General features: G+C 45.2%; 1 long non-coding RNA gene across 1 annotated transcript in view; it reads right to left on the reverse strand.

Moving 5' to 3' along the window:
• Positions 1–260: 260 nt before the first annotated feature.
• The window catches only part of LOC121137071, a 35,087-nt gene continuing 16,261 nt past the window's right edge, over positions 261–19,086 (reverse strand). The window contains exons 4-5 of the long non-coding RNA XR_005874285.1: positions 1,819–1,874; positions 261–1,131 (exon numbers count right to left, since the gene is read on the reverse strand). This is a non-coding gene — a long non-coding RNA (uncharacterized LOC121137071). The remainder of the gene's footprint in view (positions 1,132–1,818; positions 1,875–19,086) is intronic.

Below are 19,086 nucleotides of genomic sequence, written 5' to 3' on the forward strand. Positions count from 1 at the left end.
TTTATTTTGGTTTTGGTTTTTGGCATAATCAGAAGAAAGGGAAAACTAGACATCCTTCTGTTGAGACAGAATAGAAACAGATTCTCACTACAGAATCTAATTTAGAATACCTAAACGTGATGTTTTGATAAAGTTCACTACATCAACTGATGAGCACATGAATAAGATCACAAAGGTACGGCTTCAAGGAACCAACCCTCTTTGTTTAGCTGAGATGGTCACAGGGGTTCCCAGGAAATTCTGCTTGCCCCTAGAAACTTCTTTTGTCCAGAAAGCCAAAACGTCAACTTCAAACCTTTATTTTCTCAGCTTATGCTGTTATCTTGAGATACAAACAGTCCTTAGAAAGAATGACTATGCAACAATGTGTTATTTATACTTAGTGGTGAACAAGCATATAATCTCACAACATGTCTTAAGGGGCACAGAAATTATGAAAATCCCACATACTATGAGGACAACAACTAATTCCACATCTGGCCACAACCAAGGCAATTTCTTAATTTTGAATTATTTAGGAAAGAGTAAGCACTAAAACTTCTTTGAATAAGTAGTTAGATTAGAAAAGGTGTTAACATGAGTTTATTATATCCCCAAACCCTGGACGGCCATGAAGCTGTTGTCCACTGCTCTGGTTGTCCAAGTCCCTGCTTAACGGGACTCTCAGCAGCATATATGAGTAACATTATCTTCCCTCTGACAATGGCAGCATTCTGCATGCACAAAGTAAAACAGGAATTAACAAAATTCCAATCGCTTACTAAGATGATAGATAGTGAGCCAGCTTGAGGAAGAGATCTCCCAGGGTGTGCGGAAAAACCTGCCGCTGAAGGCAAGCTCTCAGGATGTGGAACTCTGCGCGCATAAACAGGAAACCCAGCAGCTTGCGCGGGAATGACAGACAGGCTTGGAATGGCTCCTCTGAAGTGGGCACGGTATCTGACCCTTGGCAAAAGCAGGAGCTCGTGTTTGTGACATTTCATTTTCACATCTGTGTCATCCCTGTCCTCAAAATCCAAAGGCCTCCGAGGCGTCTTTGCAAAATACCAGACACGAACAACCACAAAAATTAAGTTCTTAGTACAAATAACAGAGGTGCGAATGATGGTCTCATTGCTTTCATGTGGTCTCCTGGATGGCATTTTAATAAAAGAAAGAAAGAAAGAAAAGAACCGTTGTCAGAGCAGAGTCTCAAACTCTAACAGGTAGCTGTTCCAGGGAAGGCTGTCAGGAAGTCCATGGCACCTATCTAGGACAATGTATTTGTCTTTGAACTTAAATATGGGAGCCAAAACTTTGACTCTCTTATGCTAACACAAGGAAGGTCAAGATCCCTGTAAAACCTAGGAAGTCAGAACCTACTCTTAGCACGGTTAGCAAAGTGGCCGCATTTATCAGATCAGTTGTTATGACAAAAATTTCCCAGGGCAGCAGTGAGGAGTCCAATGTGACAGGCTCACAAAGCTGCCCACACCAGCTGTTACTGAAAAACCAGCAACGAAAAAACAATATCTCACTATAACTAATCTCTCGCTGAGGGTGTCACATATCAGTAAAACCGGGCTCTGCGTCAGGCGTGTGACATTGCTCAGTGCCATCTTGATCTCACCCCCAAACAAAGGCTGTTTCTGCAGAAAACAAGGTCAACAGATCATGCTTTAAGTGTTTTGATTTACTGTGACGAGATAACTTGTTTTTTCAAAAGCTTCATTAAAAACTTGAAATATGGTAATTTCAAAATGACACAACAAATGATGAACAATTATTCTTAAAGGCATAAAATTAAGCCCAATGTGACATAAAACGGTGTCTACTTACATAGAAAAGAATTGTTAAGCTTGCACTGGTGGCAGTCCTTTATGTTTTCAGCAGACCTGGAATTTTAGGACAAATTAATAAGTAGCATGCTACTGATATCTCATTGATTTAAGTATATTATCATACGAGAAAGTGCAGTGAGCGGCTACTGACGACAAGGACAGCTTCCTAGACGCGTCCCTAGAGCAGGAATGTGGAGGCCCTTCGCGTTGGTAATGTTATCAGTGGCAAAACAGCCCTTTAACAATACGGCCTATGCATCTGGAATGTAAAGGATGTGCCATGGTGAGGTCAAAGGAAGAAGACAGCAAAGTGTAGGGCTCCCACTGATTCATAGTAATCCTGAATAGACAGGACCTGATATCACGGTGCCTAGGAGGAAGAAAACAAAACCGTGACCACGTAAACATCCCCACTGAGGAGACAAGGAGACTCAAAGGCTCTGTCTGCAGAAGGAGATAGCGGTCCCATCCATCCATCCATGACACGCCCCCCCATCAAAGAAGAGGGTCTGCTTTTGGTCTATTGGGTGTGGAGCAGAGAGTATAATGGATGATCGATAAGACAGAGCGTGGGCGAGTGGTTTAACACGTCGCAAGCTGCCGAACCGGTTAACACTCTTCACTTCCCTGGCTTCTTGTTCTCCGTTTTCCACTAGCGCTAAGTGCCTGAACCCCGTGCAACAGGAGTTTATAAAGGGCTGCTCTTGGCTAGGGAGAGCATTGAGCACCTCAGCGGTGACACAATATAAACTTCGCTACATGAAATCCTGGAAGTTGATGCAAACAGCTTTTAATAGCAGCGAACATTTGTCCCCTTTGTTTAGACCATCTGGATGTCCCATTGTGTTCAGTCAACACTCAGTGCCGCCGGGTGACAGTTGATATATGTTAAGTACAAGCAAAGTGCCTTGGTCCACTCTGGGGACCTTCAGGGGAACTTTTCAGTGTTTTGTGGAATATTCTGTCAGATCGCCGAGTAGCCTGCATCCTTAATGGCCGTGTGCCAAAGTCATCTGGCCTTTTTTTTTTTTTCTTTATCAAAGGAGAGTTTTGCTTTGAGTGTTTGAAAGGTTAGGAAAACTATGCCAAAGTTCTTCCAGGCAGCCTGGAGAGCTCAAGCTGACAGCAATGATTTTCAATATGGAGGAATGAATAAAGAACTCCTGGGCTCCTAGGAGGATCCAGGCTTTGCTTGTTTCACATGCAGTATGACTGACAAACAAGCCATTAAAACACGGCTGCAGAAGGCCTCACCATAACACAGCTGGCCCTCAGAAAAGGCGAGATCACTCCTGCCTCGGCGCCCTCACCTGCACAGCCACTGCCGGCATCCGCCAATGCACCAACGAGGCACTGTGCACATGCCCGTTAGCTTTCTCATGTAAAGTGACCTCGCTGCTCATCCTGATGTGGCATGCCTCAGACTTACCCAAGTGAGAAAGGCCGCTGCAAAAAGAGAGTGCCAACTAGATGAATGCTACTGTGTAGAAAGATTACCCAAGCAGAGCTGGTACCCTGCACAGAGTGAAAGGGCTTACAAACCTGCCCAGGCACACTAAGCAGCTGGTTTGGCTGTTCAGGAACATCTGTGGCCTGCTTAACAATGTCTGGACTCTTCCCACTCACGAGTGTCACTGCTGCCTGAGTGACTCTGGGTGGGTCTTCCCACAGAAAGGCAGCCAGGGAGGCAGGGAGGAAGGAGCACTGAAGATGAAAACACAGCCCTGATGTTTTGTTTCTGTGTTTTGTTAATGGTGTTTTAAAAATGGTTGGATAAACAGAATTTCATCTTTCTACAGAAGATGTAGCAATTAGATAATGCATATGAATCAAGTTGACCTCAGGTTGGGGCTATGAGCAGAGCCATAACGAGCCCTCCATATCTGGAGTCCTGCCAAACCTCAGTGGCCAGGGAAGTGAAAGGCAGAAATCCTATGCATAAGTGAAATCTCTGTAACAGGGCACCAGTTTCTGACTTTCCTTATCTTGTGTGCATGAAACAGGTAAAGAAAAGACTCCAGCAGAGACGGAGCGAGGGGAGAAGGATGCTCACTTGAGAGGTAGAGCTACAATCCTCTCGGATTTCTTCTGAGGACTCGATAGATACACAAAGTGACTAGCTCAACATACACTGGCTGAGAGCTGTAACTGAAGCTCTGATCACATGAGGCTGTTATACTAGCAAATAACTTACAGTAGCATATTCTTAAAATACAGTAACGTGGCTGAGGGCAAATTTCAGTGGCTGAGTACTTGCCTAGCATACTTGAGATCCTGGATTCAGTGCCTACCTCTGGTGGGGAGGAGGGAATGTTATTTAATAGATAATAATTTACGTTGGAGGAGAAATCTTTATGCTCTAGAGAACAAATTCTACCAAAGAGTCTAACTACAATGTGTGGCTTAATGAACATAAAAGTAAAATAAACTTTCCATAGCTTCTAAAATGTGCCTTAATCACTTAATTTTAGTTTTTTGGTTTTTTGAGACAGGGTTTCTCTGTGGCTTTGGAGCCTGTCCTGGAACTCGCTCTTGTAGACCCGGCTGGTCTCCAACTCACAGAGATCCACCTGCCTCTGCTTCCCGAGTGCTGGGATTAAAGGCGTGCGCCACCAACGCCCGGCAATCACTTAATTTTTTATGATTACACAATTAAAGAAACTATCCAATAGTTCAAAAGACAAGAACACAAAGGGAACACTAGAAATGTATTCTTCATTGTATCTGATGAATAAAACCTATATGTATATCACCATGTAAAGAAGGAACTATGCTCAGAACAGCAGTTACACTTTAAAGAAACAGAGAAAATGTTCTCTGAAGGAATAAAAGACCTCTTAAAGAATCCCAGACAGAGAACTCCACAACAGCAATTCTGAGTTTTAGAAAACATCAGCTACAATTGTCCCAGAAGCTACACTGTGAGTCTCACCAAGCAATAAGCAACAGACAGCAGTTACATGGTTGTTGCTGTTTTTTAAATGAGGCTCCTTTTCATCAGAACTTCAGATTTCAAAGGATGCTGAAGTAAATTGTACTACAGAACCATTGCTGTTTAAAGTCTTTTCTACATTTATTTATTGGGAGGGTGGAGCATGTTCATGCTACTCTGTACTCCCCTGGAGGTCAGAAGATAACTCTCAGGAGTCAATCAGTTCTCCCCTTCCACCAAGTGGGCCCCAGGGATCGAACTCAGGTCATCAGGCTTGGCAGCAAGCACCTTTACCCACTGATTCAGCTCGCTGGCAACTAGTTTCTATTGTTTAATCCATCATCTTTAATTTTTATTTTATCTTATGTGATAGATGATGTGCTTTTATATCCATCATTTCATTAAAAATAGCCTATCTTTCTCCCCTTTTCTAAAATAAGATACAATTTTAAAGCACATTGTCTTAAGGAATAATTGTAGTGAATTCGTATTTTTCCATTCACTCTTTCTTCTATCAAACTAAGCTGTATCCAGAATAAAATATGTCATATGATGGTTTTGAGCAAACCATGTATGTGGCACGTTCCCAAAGACAGCCACAGTGTCTTTAAGGTCAGTGATTCTTCATTCAGGCTCTTTCCCTCAACCTGGGATGCTACACTGCTTCAGCCAACGGTGCAGTATCAATGTGACTTCTGCGGCTAGAATTGTTCATTTTATGTACTTTGCACACTGGTGCAGAATGTTTCCTGTTAGAGCCCACCCATCAGCCTGGGAGTGACCCATGCTGCCTGTGTGGAGGTTTGTATGGTCCACAGCTCTGGTGGAGTGCCTAATGACACTGCATAAAATTGCCAACCGTCAGAGCGTGCACCCTGGAAACAGACCTTTCAGTATTCATCCTCCGCTCCCAGTGACACCACATGGGGCAGAGATGAGCCCTGGTCAGACTGAAAAATCACCAACTATCTTTGGTATAGACCACAGTTTTGCAGAATAGATAGCAGATACAGTTTCAAGGGAATGTGTATGCTAATAATCTGTAATGGTTGGTGAGCACAATTGCTATCTGTTGGAGTTAGAGGCTATAGGTAATTTCAATACTAAGACACACGGTAGATGCTCTACTTTCATCTACAGAATCCAATGAACTATTTAGGTTTCTAGAAGCTAGATATAACATAGATTCTATGAAATGACATGGATTCAAATCATTAGGCCTATTAATATAATGAAATCAGCCGAATACACTCAGCCAGAGGTTTATTTTTTAAAATTACAAGACATTTCCTAGGACATAAAACTCAGTTATTGATCAAATGAAAGACTACAAATGGAAAAACACTTTGTGAATTACGAGGCATCCTAAGAGAAGTTCAGATTCTAACACACACACACAAACTTATCATTTCAAAGTCAAACAGTTAGCTTCAGTTAGAGACATGCTCGGAACATTGTAAATAATACATTTATAAATTCATTAATCCTTTTTAAAATTCCAGACTAATGAAAAATAGTGCATTTTTAAACAGCTACTTTGGCAGCAGGGGACTGGATTAGATGACCTCTTAAAGTTCTTCCAGGGCTTGCAAATCTGCAGAATGCAAGCTGCCTTGCTACTCACAGACACCAGGTCACAGAGGACTCAGACGTCTAATTTCACTCATTTCAATTCCATGCTGATACAAAAATGAAAGGGTCTGCTTTGATGCCTGTATTAATGAAAAAGTATTAATTCAATAATATCTTGTAATACTACCCGTGTAAAGATTACTGCTTTTGCAAAAACTTGAATGTTATTTGCCTCTGGGTTTACAAATTACTGCTGAGTTTTTCTAAGTTTTCAGATACAGGCATCTTCGAAGAGCCCCAAGAAAAAGTGCAATTATAAACCAAGAGACCAGAGTGTATTACTAAATATCAGATATTATTAAGGTTCCAAAAATAGATAGTCAAAAAAATTTAATCACATTGAAGAGATATTACTTGGGGGACATTTTTTTTATCCTACTAAGGAGGATTTGTTTTAAGTGTTAAATGGAATCATATTAATATTCATGACTTTATCTGCATAACATTGGGAAGTGCCTTATTTGAGTCCTCAGCTTCCTGTATAAATATGTGTTTAAATATTTGCTATTTCAAAAGGAAAGCCATCAACCCACTAGATTCTCGGGCAACTAAAATGAAACATGCAGAGGAAATTTAGGTCAAATGGAGTCGCAGGAGCAAGCCAGTGATTCAAACATCTAAACTTTAACGTGAAATGTCACCTAGTTTTTTAAAAAGTGAAGATGCTAATTCTGCTGATGAAGATATTGTTTTCCCCCTCCTGTGCCCTATTCATTATGCAAGGCTGCAGAATATGAAGTTGTGGATGTGTGATCCGGGCCATCTAATGATCTCCCACACCTGCTCATCTGGTACAATTTTAATTAACACTCCAAGGAGGTTTGTCAAGAGTAATCAAAAACATTGTCGCTTATAAAGCTGTGGCAAGAAATCAATAGTTTTCATCAGAAAAGGTAAAGGCTAGCATAACTGAGCCATTTAATTGCTTCATTCCAATAAACAAAAACCGCACATTTTAATGACTTGATTCGGAAGATCAATATCTAACCACATATTGCATTAAACAGCAACATGTGGTGGGACATTCGTAGTCATTTCCATTCTGCAAGCAGCATTCCTCTTTTTTATTTCATCCCGAGTGGCAATAGGTTGCTGCGCCTCCGCGGTGCTATGATTTATTTCAAACGAGTGACCTCTAGGGCCGTAAGACTAGAACGGGTGACTAGTTCTCAATGGTAAAGCTACTGGCACTTGACAAAGAGCCTGAGGCAGAATGAATTTACTTCTCTTTTCCTCAATCATCAACAGGCTCTGCCCTGACCCCCGTTCTGACTCCTATAACAAGAGCTCCTGTCTCAGCGTGAAAAATTTACTGTCGCCTCTACTTCTCATCGAGCTCGAGTGAGGGCTTCTGTCACCTTCAGTGAGCTGAGAGCAGAGATCTAACTAAGCAGCAGTTCCAATTTAAAAACTACCTTAATGTGTTTCCTCTAAAGAGGGCAGCGTCTGCAGGCATCTGTTTGCAAATGGCACGATTGTCTACAGAGTTAAATCTTTGCCCTACGTTTAATTCAGAGCAACACTGAGACCCAAAAACTCGCTTATTGATATGGTGCCATGGACAGCATGAAGTGCTCGTTAATACTGCAGACTTGGAGAACTACGTGTTTATTACTGGTGGCCATTAAAAGCTTGAAGAAGACGGGATGCTTAAGTCATTTTGAAGGTTACTTGAAAATAGAAATTTCAACTAACCATTGAAAAATACTGTCTGTGATAGGTATGAATTCTTCCACGTTTGCCCACAGAAATACAAAAGCATGCAAGACTCAATAAAGACATCAGATTAAACACGATAAGCTGGCTAACACCTGTGGTATATCAGCATAGTATGTGGCCCTCAGAAAGGAGGAAAGAAAGGGGGGAAACAGAATCCCCCATGTATCTACTGCACATGACTTTTAACAACCACCTTAAAATAATTAAGCAGTCAAAATGAATGTCTTGGAACCCCACATCAACTACAAGGCAATTAAAAGGCTGGCGTTTGATGGTTTATTCCATCTTAGTGTCGCCTGGCCTTACGCAAAATTTCCACTCCCTCTTTAATTTTCAATCCTTCTACCCTCCCTGCTTCACAGCTCCTGACTATTGGCTTTTACAATCTGTCCCTAGGGACCGAGGAGTTATTACCCCTGTCGATGGAGGAGAAAGGGATGTTATTCCCTTGTCGCCCTCGTCGGCTCGGGCAGATTCCAGCCTCTGATGAATAGCCTTCATCGGAGGGAGGCGGATGCAGTGCGGTTAGTCCTCACGCTTGTCAGATCCATCTACCTGTGCCACTGGTATTACTTACTGGAGTCACTGTGACACTCGTTGTCCCCAGGGTCCACAGGAAAAAAAAACCCTAGAGTCAACCTTGCCCGGGGCATTCTGCAACTGTGGCTAAGATGGCAGGACAACGCCCAGGTGCCATAGCCGAGGGTACTCGGGCTCCTGCGCCTTCAAATCCAAGATACTAAAACAAGCGGCGGGGCTAAGAAAGCCCTTCAGAATTGGACCTTGGAGGTGAATATTGTGGCGAGTTAGGGGAAACCTGAGAAACTAACTAAAGGCAATTGAAGATGCGCAGCCAAGGCTGGGAGACGCCCTGCCATGTGGGGCTCTCCATTTCATCATGACCTAAAACATGGAAACCTCTAGCTGACTCTTAACTCACAGGCGCATATGCTTAATGCTCTGTCGCACCTAAAATAAGAGGTTCCATCAATTGCCAAGACACAGTCACAATTTTTCCCCCCAGACAGGGTTTCTCTTATAACAGTCCTGGCTGTCCTGGCACTCGCTCTGTAGACCAGGCTGGCCTCAAACTCACAGAGACCTGCCTGGCTCTGCCTCCCGAGTGCTGGGATTGATGGTGTGTATCACCACTGCCTGGCCAGTCAACATGTTACACATAGCCAGAAAAATATTAACTTCTAGAATGAATCAGTGGGTTCCCATCCTACGAGACGTCTGGTCAAGTCTAGCAGGGCTTGTCAGGTGAAGGAAAGCAAGTCCTTCACCCGCTCCTGCTTGTGGTCTGCACCTCACATCTGTCTGTCTCCTGCTTGTGGTCTGCACCTCACATCTGTCTGTCTCCTCCCCTGTCTTTACACAAGGTGGGTAATCGATGGGTATCAAGAAATCATTGCACATGGTGCCCGGCCAGACCTGCCTGGTAAGTGAAACCTGGGCCTGCCTTGTGTGGGCGACAGTCTAGCATGCTCAGCGGGCTAGCAGTCAGGAAATCAGGGCTCTGTATTTATTTTCCTTCACTTAGGCCATCAGAGCCCTGATTTCCTGCCTGCTAGCCCGGTGAGCATGCTAGACTGTCGCCCACACAAGGCAGCCCCCACCTCCATCTGTCTCCATCTCTATGTAGTAGGGATAATAAAAACCCAGAGACAGACACTGGGGCTCAAGCTTCGAGCTGAAATATCAGAGAAGCAAAGCAGCCAAGCCAGTATCTCTTACCTCTACCCAGGCTGAAGCAATCCTGCCCTCAACGTGGCGGGAGACTAATCACCTGAACGTGGCTGGGTACCAAAGGGCCCCAGACTGAATATTTGCTCCTATCTTATATACCTCAAGTGCTGGGATTAAAGGCATGTGATCCCAAGTGCTGAGACACCTTGGTGTGAGCTGTTTCTCTTATAGACTGGATCAGTTTCATGTAGCTTAGTGTGGCCTTGAGCTAACAGAGTCCATCTGCCTGTCTCTGAGCCCTGGGATTAAAGGTGTGTGCCACCACTGCCTAGCTGTATAGCCTGTGGCTAGCTTCACCCATTCTGAACCCTCAGGCAAGCTTTAATAAATCATAAAAAATATATCACTACACCCCTATTATTCCTTATCCCTACCATTCAACTCCCCCCACTGACCACTTGTAGGGTGTATACTTCCAGAATCCTTTGGAAGTATCAGGTTCATTACAACCTCATTTCTCAGACACGAGTCAGAAAGACACATAGACGGCCCTCTCCTCCAGGATGGTGCCTTAAATTCCAGAGTCATGCTGTGTAATGCCAACCACAACTGTGATTCAAACTTTCTTACAAAGAAGCTTTCAAAGAGAAAAAAAAAAGGCTGTGTTTCATTGAATAAAAAATATGCATGGGCCAGATGGTGGTGGCACATGCCTTTAATCCCAGCACTTGGGAGGCAGAGGCAGGTGAATCTCTGTGAGTTCAAGGCCAGCCTAGTCTATAGCGTGAATTCCAGGACAGCCGGAGCTACACAGAGAAACCCTGCCTCGGAGAAAAAAAATGAAGAAAAAAAAAAAAGCATGAACAACTATTGACTTCTGGGGGAATTAGCCTCTCCCAAGGACGAACCCCCTTATTTGCTGTCCAGTGCAGAGGTCAGCCTTGAAACTATGTGCATACAGTGGGGAGCACAGCAGCGGTTTGAGGATAAGAAACTGGGAGGGGCTGGAGGAAGGGAAGGGAATGGGAAGAAATATACCTCTATTTCAATTAAAAACATTAAAAGTATGTAGCTGGGTGTGGTGGTGGTGGCTCATGCCTTTAATCCCAGCACTCAGGAGACAGAGGCAGAAGGATGTCTGAGTTTTAGACCAGTCTGGTCTACAGAGTGAGTTCCAGGACAGCCAGGGCTACACAAAGAAGCCCTGTCTTGGGGGGAAAGGTATGTATAAAAAATATAAATAATATACTTGATGCTTTAAATGCAATGTTTATTTTACACTCTCAGCACATCTCAATTTGAACTACAAGTTCTATCAGAAGTGATTGATTGTGGCAGCACACACCTATAACCCCAGGGTTTAGGAGCTAAAGCAGGAAGAGCAACACTTTAAAGCCAGACTGCGATACATCATCTCAAAAAAAAAAGTCAGAGAATGTATATCATTGAAATTTGAAAATGTAAATTCACATATTCAAGTTCTTCCAAACCAGACATAAAAGTCCTATAATAATAGACTCATTATCAGTCCTTGTTTTAAAGAATTATTTGTCAATGTGTATGTGTGTCCCTGAGCGTATGTGTGTGCACCATGTGTGTGCAATGCCTGTGGAGGCCAGAAGAGGGCATCAGACTCCCTGAAACAGGAGTTACAGTCTGCTGTGAGTTTCCTGATGTGGCTGCTGGGAACTGAACAGGTCTTCTGAAAGAGCTGAGCCCTCTCACCAGCTATCCACTATTTCATGCAAATTTAAATTAATTAAATTAAAATTTAAAATTTGACCAGGAGGTGGTGGCAGCAGCACACGCATTTAATCCAGCACTAAAGAGGCAGAGGCAGGCAGATCTTGGAAATATTTAAATCCAGTTTCCTAGTCACAGCAGCTGCATTAGAAGTACCCATTGGCATCCTGTGACTTGTGCATTCTCAGGGAATGGGGCAGCTCTAGAGGAACATGTGTCAGGTTGGAGACCAGTGAGCAGCTTCAATCCTCTTTGGGACTTGGGGATATCTTCAGTCTGACAGCCAAGCCCGTGCTTGTGTAGCTAGCTCTCCATGCAGAATTCTCAGCTATTAGAATCATCACCAGGACAGCTTCAGCTATTAGAATCATCACCGGGCCAACTTCAGCTATTAGAATCATCACCAGGACAGCTTCAGCTATTAGAATCATCACCGGGACAACTTCAGCTATTAGAATCATCACCGGGACAACTTCAGCAATTAGAATCGTCACCGGGACAGCTTCTACGGCCTCATCCATCATCCCCTTGTGAGGCCATGTCTCAGTTAGCGCAGGATTAGGAATCAGAGAATGATAAGGACTTGGGACTAAGGGACTTGTTACACCCTGTCCTGCTTTCCTTCTCCCCCCGGTCTGCCCTCAGTCTGCCCAGAACCATCTATGAAAGAGGCTCTTGGACATCATCACTCTACTTGGCCAAGATAGTACGAAAGGAGTTGGGAGGCTGTAGGCAAGCAGGTGGGGGCGTTGTCTTGATCAACATCTGATGTGGGAGAGCCCAGCCCATTGTAGGCAGAGCCACCCTTGGATGAGTGGCCCCTAGTCATATAAGAAAGCAGGCTGAGGGCTGGAGAGATGGCCCAGAGGTTAAGAGCACTAGTTGCTCTTCTAGAGATCCTAAGTTCAATTTCCAGCAGCCTCAGGGTGGCTCACAACCATCTCTAATGAGATCTGGTGCCCTCTTCTGGCCTGCAGACAGACATACATGCAGACAGAACACTGTATATGTAATACTTAAATCTTTAAGAATTAAAAAGAAGAGAAAACAGGCTGAATGAGCCATGGGAGCAACGACCGCATCTAGCATTATGATGCCAGATCACCCACCAGGGAGTCCTCACCAGGACATGTGCCAGAGTTATGCCCTGGAAACTCCAGAACAATGAGCAGAATAAACTTCCCTTCTTTATAAAGTTACTCAGCTCAGCTAATTCACTGTAGCAACAGAAAACAGGTTAATCCACTAACACCTCCCCAAAGCAGCATTCTGGCTCCTTTGAGTACCCAAAACTGTGAAGGTTTCAGTAAACCTTCCAGCATCCCAAGCACAGTCACTAGGAGCTCACTCCATTCCCTTCACCACCCTTGCCTTGAGATGACATCCCTACGAACGGTCCTCTATTGTCTATCTAGTTCTTTTCATCCCCTTTCTTCAAAAGGATGTAAGAGCCAGGAGGGCAGTGACCTCACTTTCCTTGCTCACTGCTCAATCCCCACAATGAGAGCTGTGCCTGAAGCTAACCTGCCTCTCACTCAGTACATTTGTGATAATGGACTAACGAATGAATGGGCAGCTGATGCATGAGCTAAAAGCTACTTATTGGTTTATTTTCAAATAAGAAGGGGCTGGAGATTAATAATAATAATAATAATAATAATAATAATAATAATAATAATAGGGGCTGGAGAGATGACTCAGAAGTTAAGAGCATTTGCTGCTCTTTCCAGGGAACCCAGATTTAATTCTCAGCGCCCTCATAGCAACTCACAACTGTGTGTAAATCCACTTCAAGGTCATCTGACTCCCTCTTGTGGCTGCCAGGGGCACTGTATGCATGTGGTATCCAGAAATACATGCTACAACATACCTGTGGTGGTTTTAATGAGAATGGCGAGGCAGAGGCAGGCAGATCTCTGTGAGTTCGAGGCCAGACTGTTCTACACAGTGAGTTCCAGGACAGCCTCCAAAACAATACAGAGAAACCCTGTCTCGAAAAAACAAAAACAAAACAAAACAAAAAGCTGAGAACGGCCTCCTCAGGCTCATGTATTTGAATGCTTGGTGTCCAGCTGGTAGAATCGTGCGGAGAGAATTACGAGTGTGGTCTTGTGTTGGAGGAAATGTGTCACTAAGTGTGGCCTTTGAGGTTTCAAAAGCCTATGCCAATCCAATTGGTTCTCTGTCTTCCCTCCTTCCTCCTCTTCTCTGTCCCTCTCCCTCCCCACTTCCTCCCCTTCCTCCCCTCCCCACCCCTAGAATCTGACTATACAGGTCACTCCAGTACAGGCTAGCCCTGAATTCTCAATCTCCTGCCTCTGCCTCCCAGTTGCTGGGATTACAAACATGTGGTTCCTTACCTACTCACACGTTAGCATTTTTCAATCCCTCAAGAAGCGTCTGGCATGGAATTGAATGAACACATTTATGATTGGCATTAGTGTTATACTCACTCACCGTTTGAATACTGAACCCAGACCTATACATTTCCATAGCAAATCCTCAGACTCCTCAGCTGGGCTCATGTTCCCTTGTTAAAGACTCACGGGACTCCGTACAAGGGACCTTATCTCAATTTGTAACCATAATCTGTGTCTCTCATTAGATCAAGGACTGGTGGTTTATCATTCTCGTACCCACAGTGACTGACCTGAAGGGTGACTGTGACAATAATTTATAAAATGGCTAGGCTATATTAACATGGAACATTTTTGTGTGTTTTTATGCCATATCTAAAGTTCACTTAGAGGAGGAGCCCAGGAGCAACTGTGGATTTAGTCAATGTTTGCACAAAGAAAACCAACACTAAAACTGCCCAACTCAGCGTTCCGAGGCCAAGCACTGGCTGATTCTGAGGGTTACCCCTCTGCGTTGCTGCTCTATTGCAGGTGATCATGAACTAGCTAAGCTACGGATTAGGGAGGAGCCTGATCCACATAGCTCTGGTCCACAGGCCAGTGGCTACCTGGGGCATTCACAGCTCAGCAGAGCTCCCTGGAGCCAAAGACCCCTGTCTTGTGTGCAGCAACCCCTACATCTCCTACCAAAGCAAGTCATGTGACCACACCCAAAGTCTAGTATAGTGTGTCTTAAGCTTTTCTACTCTTAACCATTTTGCCCTGGATATTTTTATGTGATTCAGATATAAAGGTACATAAAATAGGAATGTAAGTCAAACATTGATAGTAAATAAAAAAAAAAACACTTCAGGAGGTAGAGACAGGAAGATCTCTGTGAATTTGAGTCTAGCTTGGTCTAGTGAGTGCCAGAACAACTAGGGTTACATAGAGAGACTGCCTCTCAATAAAAAAATAAAAATAAATAAATAAACAAATGAGCCCTCATGAAAGCTCTGAACATTACCGTGCACTCTGCGAGACTCCCTGGAAACTCCTGGGTCAGCTAGTCTGGCATGCACAGTGCAGACATCAAAGACCTTTCTCGAGCAAGGTGAAGACCGGCACCTGAGGATGCCCTCTGACCTCCACATGAGCACTGTGCTATCTGTGAACCTGCACTCACACACACAAATGTTCGTGAGCACACATCTTACACATGGACCCAAAAATAGAATGAAATTTTTTAACTCTGACATTTGAACACAACACAGATCCAAATTTTATGCATGCTGAGGAATAATGATAAAAATAAAAGAAGTCTTTGCTTTCCTAATTAAACTGCATACTCCTATAATAGCAGAAAACGTTGTATGCACAGAATAAACATTATTTGTAACATATGATAGTCTCAGATCTGCCGAGGTGTTTCAGGCAGTGTTAGTTGACAGTATTGCATGCACAGTAGAAAGTAAAGACGCTGTGTGTACAGACTTACAGTGAAGCCCACAATGCAACACCAGCAAGTACTGTCAAAGCATCATGAATTTGTTTTTGGTTACTGTGCACTCTTGTCAAGTGTTTCACAACTCCACATTCACTTAAGTGACTCCCGAGGGGTTATAACACAGAAACTGGGGTTCATCTGGGTGTAGTGGCATGCTTTAATTCCTGCATCCAGGAGGCAGAGGCAGGTGGATCTTTGTGAGTTCCAGTATAGACACAACTGCATAGTGAGACCCTGTTAAAAAAGAAAGAGAGAGAGAGAGAGAGAGAGAGAGAGAGAGAAAGAAAGAAAGAAAGAAAGAAAGAAAGAAAGAAAGAAAGAAAGAAAGAAAGAAAGAAAGAAAGAGGAAAGAAAACGAAAGTGAGGGTTAGGAGCCTACAATGGGAAGGGCAAGGGAGAATATTTGCTGAAGAGTAATCTCGGCAGTCACAGACGGTCACGCCCCAGAGCAATTGCATCAAAGGTAAAATGAGAAGCCAGAGCCCACTGCCAGCTGCGGGAGACACGCTACAATTATGAAGTCACTGTGGATAGAGAGAGCAAACAACGGTATCCACTGTAATCCCAGAATTCAAAGTCACAAATAAGAGCCATCCCCGAAACTGTTTATAATTGAGATGCTGCTCACTCCAGCAACCCTGCAGCATGCACCGGCTGGGGGTGGGGTGCTGAGGAATGGCTGGGATGTATTTGCTGTGGAAATGCCTGGGAAAGAGGCCTTCCAGAATGGCTGGAAACAGTGCAGAGGAGAGCGGGCTAGCTGGGGAAAGAACGCAGGGAAGGAAGAGAGAAAGGAGACGTGTGGGCAACTCAAGAAGGAGAATTGAGGGCAAATTTTAATCATCATGGCTGGAACTTGACGTTATTGTGGGCTTTGTTATTGTTTTGTTTTGCCGGTTTTTGAGAACAGGATTTCTCTGTGTAGAGAGATGTAGACCAGGCTTGACCTCGAACTTAGGGATCCACCTGCCTCTGCCTCTGCCTCCGGAGTGCTGGGACTAAAGTCGTGCGCACCACTGCCCTTATATTGTGTTTTTTTTTTTACAGTTTCTCAATTCAAATACAGAAGACGTTTAAAGTTTTCACATGACTCCACAGTAAATATCCAGTGAAGTCCCCTGCTTACACCTTACTGGCGACTGAAACGTAAATCTGATCATGTCATACCCCAAGGAAAAGTTGCTCAAGTCTTCCTAGTGCCTGAATCTTCCTTTCAGTGGCTTTCTAGAACTTTCTCAAACCGCCCCTTCTCTTCGGCGCTCCCCTTCACCTTCCCCATGCCCTACTCTTTAGGGATGGGTATGGTTAAGTTAACCTCGTGGTCTCATCCCTAGGATGTACACATGTCCCTGCAAACACTTCCCTTCTTTGGCTGTCCTCACTCATTATTTCCCCGGAAACCTCACTTCCTCAGAGACCCTCCAGGAGCAGAGCCTCCGCTGTCTGGAGTCCTTCACAAATTCCCTCCCACACGTGAAGGGCAGGTCTGGACCACTCGTCATTTTGTCCTCAGTCCCCTGGTACACTGGAGGTATCCCAGAATATTTACTGAATGAAATTCAAGGTTGAAAGGCATCTAAAAGCACCAGCTAATCCAGGACGACTTCTTCCTGTTCACTGAGCAAATACATCTTCACTGTATACCAGCGCACTTACATGGTACAGGCTTGTCTTTAACGTGCCAGTTTCAAAATCAGAGCATTTTTAGAAGCCATAGTGTCTGCCACCTTTGCCCACAGCTTTTGCCTTGTATTTATTTCTCAAAGGCTGCTAATTCTAAGACTAGGGAACTGTCTCTACAAAAGAAATAGCACTCGGCCGGCGGTGGTGGCGCATGCCTTTAATCCCAGCACTCCGGAGGCAGAGGCAGGCCGATCTGAGTTCGAGGCCGGGCTGGACCGACAGCCTCCAAAACAATACAGAGAAACCCTGTCTCATAAAACCAAAAAAGAAAAAAGAAAAAGAAAAAGAAATAGCAATCTCTTTCCCTCTTCCCCTCCCCTCCCTCTGAAAGCAAGGAAATTCAACAAGTCTGTCTCAACACCTTACTTCTGGTTTTCTCGTTGTTCACATGCCAGCATTGCCATCACCACTTCCAGGAAGGCCTCTAAAATCGGTCAACACTTCCACACAGCCAAGAAGCTCTTTTCCACTCACACTGGTCATCACTCACACTGGTCACTGCTCACACTGGCCACTGCTCACACTGGTCATCACTCACACTGGTCATCACTCACACAGGGCATCACTCACACTGGTCACTGCTCACACTGGTCACTGCTCACACTGCTCACACTGCCCACTGCTCACACTGGTCATCACTCACACTGGTCACTGCTCACATTGGCCACAGCTCACACTGGTCACTGCTCACACTGGCCACTGCTCACACTGGTCACTGCTCACATTGGCCACAGCTCACACTGGCCACTGCTCACACTGGCCACTGCTCACACTGGCCACTGTTCACACTGGTCACTGCTCACACTGGTCACTGCTCACACTGCTCACTGCTCACACTGGCCACTGTTCACACTGGTCATCACTCACACTGGTCATCACTCACACTGGTTATCAATCACACTGCTCACTGCTCACACTGGTCATCACTCACACTGGTCTCACACTGGTCACCACTCACACTGGTCACCGCTCACACTGGTAACCGTTCACACTGGTCACCGCTCACACTGGTCATCACTCACACTGGTCATCACTCACACTGATCACTGCTCACACTGCTCACTGCTCACACTGGCCACTGCTCACATTGGCCACTGCTCACACTGGTCACTGCTCACACTGGTCACTGCTCATACTGCCCACTGCTCACACTGGTCACTGTTCACACTGGTCACCGCTCACACTGGTCATCGCTCACACTGCCCACTGCTCACACTGGTCACCGCTCACACTGGTCACCGCTCACACTGCCCACTGCTCACACTGGTCACTGCTCACACTGGTCATCGCTCACACTGCCCACTGCTCACACTGGTCACCACTCACACTGGTCCCCGCTCACACTGCCCACTGCTCACACTGGTCATCGCTCACACTGGTCATCGCTCACACTGGTCACCGCTCACACTGGTCATCACTCACACTGGTTATCAATCACACTGCTCACTGCTCACACTGGTCATCACTCACACTGGTCTCACACTGGTCACCGCTCACACTGGTAACCGTTCACACTGGTCACCGCTCACACTGGTCATCACTCACACTGATCACTGCTCACACTGGCCACTGCTCACACTGGCCACTGCTCACACTGGCCACTGCTCACACTGGCCACTGCTCACACTGGTCACTGCTCATACTGCCCACTGCTCACACTGGTCACTGTTCACACTGGTCACCGCTCACACTGGTCATCGCTCACACTGCCCACTGCTCACACTGGTCACTGCTCACACTGGTCACAGCTCACACTGGTCATCGCTCACACTGCCCACTGCTCACACTGGTCACCGCTCACACTGGTCCCCGCTCACACTGGTCCCCGCTCACACTGCCCACTGCTCACACTGGTCACTGCTCACACTGGTCATCGCTCACACTGCCCACTGCTCACACTGGTCACTGCTCACACTGGTCATCGCTCACACTGCCCACCGCTCACACTGCCCACCGCTCACACTGCCCACCGCTCACACTGCCCACCGCTCACACTGCCCACTGCTCACACTGCCCACTGCTCAC

This window comes from Mesocricetus auratus, unplaced genomic scaffold, assembly GCF_017639785.1.
Source record: "Mesocricetus auratus isolate SY011 unplaced genomic scaffold, BCM_Maur_2.0 Super-Scaffold_100676, whole genome shotgun sequence".
Lineage (NCBI taxonomy): Eukaryota > Metazoa > Chordata > Mammalia > Rodentia > Cricetidae > Mesocricetus > Mesocricetus auratus.